Genomic DNA, 6,789 nt, shown 5'->3' with positions numbered 1-6,789 from the left:
CCAATGAAATATCCACTTATAGTTATTGGGTCCAGTTTCTTTTCATGTGGGTTATAAACTCTTATTTCAGAAGGACAACCCCAAACGCGTATATGTTGAAAACTCGGTTTCCAACCTTTAAATAACTCAAATGGCGTCTTTGGGACAGCCTTAGTTGGAACTCGATTTAATATATACACAGCTTTCTTAAGAGCTTCAGTCCACAAGGATTTAGGAAGTTTGGAGCTACTTAACATGCTCTTCACCATGTACAATAATGTTCGGTTTCTCCTCTCAGCTACACCATTTTGGTCCAGAGAACCAGGCATAGTATATTGGGCAACAATCCCATGTTCTTGGAGAAACTTCACAAACGGACCAGGTGCTTGTCCATTCTCAGTGTATCTACCATAATATTCTCCACCTCTATCAGTTCTCACGATCTTAATATGTTTTCTACATTGCTTCTCCACTTCAGCCTTAAAAACTTTAAAGGCTTCTAGTGCTTCGTTTTTGTTATGAAGCATGTAGATATACATGTATCGTGAGTAATCATCAATGAAAGAGATGAAGTATTTCGGACTTTGCATGTCCATATCTGGACAACAAATATCTGAAATAGTGATTTCTAATATTTCTGTACTCCTCTTGGCACCATTTTTAGACTTATTGGTCTGCTTTCCCTTAATGCAGTCCACACAAGTTTCAAAATCAGTAAATCTAAAGTACTAAGTACTACATCATTTACTAATCTTTTAATTCTCTCTATGGAGATGTGTCCCAATCTCCTGTGCCACAATATAGAAGAATCTTCATTTATAACACATCTTTTAATACCTCCCTGAACATGCATAGTGGTGTTATTATTTTGTAAAGAAATAGAGAAAAGACCATCAATCATTGTACCATTTCCAATAAGATTTGATTTATAAAACAAATTTATTGATTTATTCAAAAACTGAAATGAATAACCAAGAGGTACAAGTTTTGAAACTGAAATTAAATTCCTAGAAAAACTAGGAACGTAAAAGGTCTTTTCTAATTTTAAAATATAACCACTATTCAACACTAGGCAGCAAGTCCCAATAGCCTCCACATGCAAAGACATCTTGTTTCCTGAATAGATGCTCCGCTCATTTCCTATTGGCTTCCTTAGGTTTTGCATACCCTGTAAGGTATTTGTAACATGGATTGTGGAACCAGAATCAATCCACCATGTGTTATAAATCATATTAATCATATTAGATTCATAACAGACAAATGAAGTAGGAATACCTTTCTTTTCAAGTCAGTCCTTAAATTTATTGCAATCTTTCTTAATGTGTCCCGTCTTTTTACAGAAGAAACACTTGGATTCTTTCTTGATGTCAGGTTGGGGTGGAATTATTCCTTTCCCTTTTCCCTTGACTTTGGCTTGTTTCTTAAATTTTCCTTGTGTAGTCATAAAGACATTATCACTTGTTTCCATCAACAACCTTCCTTCCTCTTGAACACACATGGTCATTAATTCATTTATATACCATTTATCCTTATGTGTGTTGTAAGAAAATTTGAAGGGTCCATATTGCTGTGGAAGAGTGCATAAAATGTAGTGCACAAGAAAAGTCTCAGATATTTCCACTTCAAGTGTCTTTAATCGAGCCACTATATCCCGCATTTTCATTATGTGCTATCGCACACCTCTCACTCTAGTAAGCCTTAATGAAGAGAATTCCATAATTAGGGTGCTTGCAAGTGCCTTATCTGAAGACTGAAACTGTTCATCAATAGCCTTCAGTAACTCTCTGACATTATTATGCTGATCGACAGAACCACGCATACCAGCAGAGATTTTGGTCTTTATGAACATTACGCAGAGTCGATTAGATCGCTCCCATTTTTCATAAAGATCAACATCATCCGGAATGCTGTTTTCAGTAATAGCAGATGGTTCGTCTTCCCGTATAGCATAATCAATATCCATCCACCCTAATTGAAGAAGAATTCTTTCTTTCCAAATTTTATAATTATCGCCCTTTAGATCGGGAATGTCACATTTCATATCAGAAAAAGTCGCAGGTTGCATAACTGCACAAAATATCATATGCTTAAAATTTTGAGACAATATCATGTTTTACCAATGTAATTCATGTTTTAAAAATCTAATGACATAAAATTTGCCTGTGGGCTAAAATTTTAATTCAATAATATTTTTTTGTAACTTTATGAGAAAACTATCAAAATGTATTTTCCTTAACTACTGTGGGTAAATCAAGAAAAATATAATTTGATATTTTAACCTAATTAGTTATATAAATATAATAAAAATCCATGTGGGGTAAATTTTATTATGTTTATATAATTAATTACAATTGATGTCCATTATGTGATCCAAATCCACTTAATGCATAATTTTTCATAATTAAGGATGTTGTGGCTATTCCTCAATTATTTAAAATTATACGGTTCACCGGACAAAATTTTGGCTTTACTTAATGGTTTATATAATAATTATTTCGCAATCAACATTTTCCAAGAGTGCTCCCAGGAAAGATAGGTAGTGCTAAGGTCCTTTAAATACCCAACTCCTAGACAGAGCAATGTTCATCAGGGAGACCAGTGGCTAGTCAAGGCAGTTTAAACCAGTCTATGAAGAACTCCCTCAGATCATGTTTTCTTACGTCACCTTATAATTATTATTCAACTTAATTATCCACATTTATGTGAATCTTTATAAGCCAAAATTTTCATATTAAATAACTTTATATTCACATTCTTACTTCATATGAACAATTATATTCCACATCAGTTTTTCTCTTCAATCAGAGTAGTGATAAAGTGAGTATCACATTTACATAAAACTGTTGGCTCCTCATCAGTTTTTCTCTTTTATCAGAGTAGTGATAAAGTGGGGATTATTTGCTCATTTGTGAATATCTGAAATATTTTAATTTAAATATTATATTCACATCTCACTTGATATGTTCATTTTAAATTATAAACAACTCAATATAATTTAATATAAACATAATGTGAATATTGATTTACCAAAATATTTTTCAATACAATTTGCATTTTAAATAAAATTAAATACAACCATAATATTAAATTTGCATGTTCAAATCAAACACTTATTCGTAATTTTGACACTATGTAACATGCAAAAATAATTTCTAAACATGTATTGAAAATTGCACTGAATTTGAAATTGTTTTTAATGTGTACTAATTAATAACTAAATGCTATATGTATACTAAATTATACATATAACTTAATTACACATTAATCATTATTTATTTATTAATTAATTATTATTAAAATAATAATAATAATAATTAAAAAAACTTTACCGAAAATTGACAATTTTGTCAAAGGGAGAATTGGAGAAAAATCTCCATCCAAAAACTGAAATTTGTGTTCAGTACCTATGTCAGAATTTTTTTAACTGCACTCCCTCACAAATCAAAAACTTTATTTCACGGTAGCTGTGAAAAAAAAATTCGTATTTAGCGACGGTTTTAAAAATACAACTGTCGCTACATTTAACAATGCGACGGTTTTTAATACCGTCGCTAATAGCGACAGTTTGTATTGCCGTCGCTCATAGCGACGGTTTTTATTGCCGTCGCTAATAGCGACGGTTTAAACAAAAACTGTCGCTATTTGATCCATTTTACCACACACACTTCTCTCCCACACGATTTTACCACTTCACAACACTTAAAATTTTTCTTCTTACACGATTTTAGTTTCGATTTAGGGTAAATTTTTTCGCTTTAATTTTCTGGTAAATTTTTTAAGTGTTTCGATTTAGGGTAAATTTTTTCGCTTTAATTTTCTAGTAAATTTTTTAAGTGTTAGTTAAGATAATTAATATTGTTAGCCTATTCGAATTGTATGTTTTTTTAGATTTATTAAATTATTAAAAATAATTTTTTTATTGAAAATATTAGTGACAAAAATCACGAATTAACTATCGCTAAAATTAGCGACGGAACTCATGAACCTACCGTCGCTAATTGTAGCGACGATTTATTAAACAGTCGCTAATTAAAATCCGTCGAGATATTAGACTACTATGAACGGTTCAGGACATATTTATGCTCAAATTCTCATGTTATATTCTCATTTGTAACCAAATTATACCATATTTTCGAGATATTATGCCTGAATTATTATATTTTGTGTCTTTTATATGGTCTTGTATTATGTAGACCAAAATCACGGTAATATATGTTAGAGGTTTCCCTTGAAATTTATGCTCAAACTCCCAATTTGTGTATCTAATATAATATGAAATATACTGAAATTATTTTGGTTGATAGTGAAATTACCCTATTTTGTGCTGAATATTATTATGATATTGACTTTTGTTATGTAGATTAAAATCATGGTAAGGAGTTGGTTTCCCAACTCTTACTCAATAAATTGATATATGCGTTTACTTTTTTATGCTAGTGGTCTCCCTCGGAATCAAATTTTCAATTTATGTATATGTAATAGAGTACGATATATACTAAAATTGTTGTGTTTCGGTGATGAAATTAACCTATTTTGTGTTGAGTATTATTATGATATCAACTTTTGTTAGGTATATTAAAATCATGGTAAGTAGTTGGTTTCCTAACTCTTACTCAATAAATTGAGATATGAGTTTGATTTTTTATGCTAGTAGTTCTCTTTGGAATATATGCTCAAATTCCCAATTTATGTGCTCAATAGTGTATGAAATATACTGAAATTATTGTGATTGTATGCTTGAATTAACCTATTTTGTGCTGGAAATTATTATGCTACTGACTTGTGTTAGGTGGATTAAAACCATGGTAAAGAGTTGATTTCCCAACTCTTATTTCATTAAATCGAGACATGAGTTTGTATTTTTTTGTTAGTAGTTCTTCTCAGAATATATGCTCAGATTCTCAATTTATGTACACAATAGAGTATGGAATATACTTAAATTGTTGTGGTTGTATACTGAAAATGTTGTGTTAGGTGGACTAAAATCATGGTAAAAAGTTGGTTTCTCAACTCTTACTCATTAAAATTGAGGCATGAATTTGCATTTTTATGCTAGTGGTTTCTCTAAAAATTTATGCTCAAATTCTTCATTCATGTACCCAATATAATACATAAAAAAATATTGAAATTGTTGTGGTTGTGTGGTGGTTTTACCCTATTTTGTGCTAAATATTATTATGATATCGACTTTTGTTCGTTGATTAAAATCATGGTAATGAGTTGACTTCCCAACTGTTACTCAATAAATTGATATATGAGTTTACTTTTTTATGCTAGTGGTCCCCCTCGGAATCAAATTCTCAATTTATGTATGTAATAGAGTACGATATATACTAAAATTGTTGTGTTTGTGTGATGAAATTAACCTATTTTGTGTTGAGTATTATTATGATATCAACTTTTGTTAGGTATATTAAAATCATGGTAAGTAGTTGGTTTCCTAAATCTTACTCAATAAATTGAGATATGGGTTTGATTTTTTATGCTAGTAGTTCTCCTTGGAATATATGCTCAAATTCTCAATTTATGTACCAATTAGAGTACGAAATATACTGAAATTGTTGTGGTTGTATACTTGAATCAACTTATTTTGTTCTGAATATTATTATGATATTGACTTTTGTTAAATAGCTTCAAATCATGGTAATGAGTTGTTTCTCAACTCTTACTCATTAAATTGAGACACGAGTAATGTTATTGGTTTCTCTCGAAATTATGCTCAAATTCTCAATTTGTGTACCTAATATAATATGAAATATACTGAAATTGTTTTGGTTGTATGGTGAAATTACCCTATTTTGTGCTGAATATTATTATGATATTGACTTTTGTTATGTAGATTAAAATCATGGTAAGGAGTTGGTTTCCCAACTCTTACTCAATAAATTGATATATGAGTTTACTTTTTATGCTAGTGGTCCCCCTCGGAATCAAATTCTCAATTTATGTATGTAATAGAATACGATAGATACTAAAATTGTTGTGTTTGTGTGATGAAATTAACCTATTTTGTGATGAGTATTATTATGATATCAACTTTTGTTAGGTATATTAAATCATGGTAAGTAGTTGGTTTCCTAACTCTTACTCAATAAATTGAGATATGAGTTTGATTTTTTATGCTAGTAGTTCTCTTTGGAATATATGCTCAAATTCTCAATTTATGTGCTCAATAGTGTATGAAATATACTGAAATTATTGTGACTGTATGCTTGAATTAACCTATTTTGTGCTGGAAATTATTATGCTACTGACTTGTGTTAGGTGGATTAAAACCATGGTAAAGAGTTGATTTCCCAACTCTTATTTCATTAAATCGAGACATGAGTTTGTATTTTTTTGTTAGTAGTTCTTCTTAGAATATATGCTCAGATTCTCAATTTATGTACACAATAGAGTATGGAATATACTTAAATTGTTGTGGTTGTATACTGAAAATGTTGTGTTAGGTGGACTAAAATCATGGTAAAAAGTTGGTTTCTCAACTCTTACTCATTAAAATTGAGGCATGAATTTGCATTTTTATGCTAGTGGTTTCTCTAAAAATTTATGCTCAAATTCTTCATTCATGTACCCAATATAATACATAAAAAAATATTGAAATTGTTGTGGTTGTGTGGTGGTTTTACCCTATTTTGTGCTAAATATTATTATGATATTGACTTTTGTTCGTTGATTAAAATCATGGTAATGATTTGACTTCTCAAATCTTAATCAATAGACCGAGACACGAGTTTGCTTTTTTATGCTACTGGTTCCCCTTGTAATATATGCTCAAATTTTCAATTTATGTACCCAAGAGAGTACAAA

The sequence above is a fragment of the Primulina eburnea genome, chromosome 17 (genome assembly GCF_022965805.1).
Source record: "Primulina eburnea isolate SZY01 chromosome 17, ASM2296580v1, whole genome shotgun sequence".
NCBI lineage: Eukaryota > Viridiplantae > Streptophyta > Magnoliopsida > Lamiales > Gesneriaceae > Primulina > Primulina eburnea.
This window is presented reverse-complemented; position numbering follows the sequence as displayed.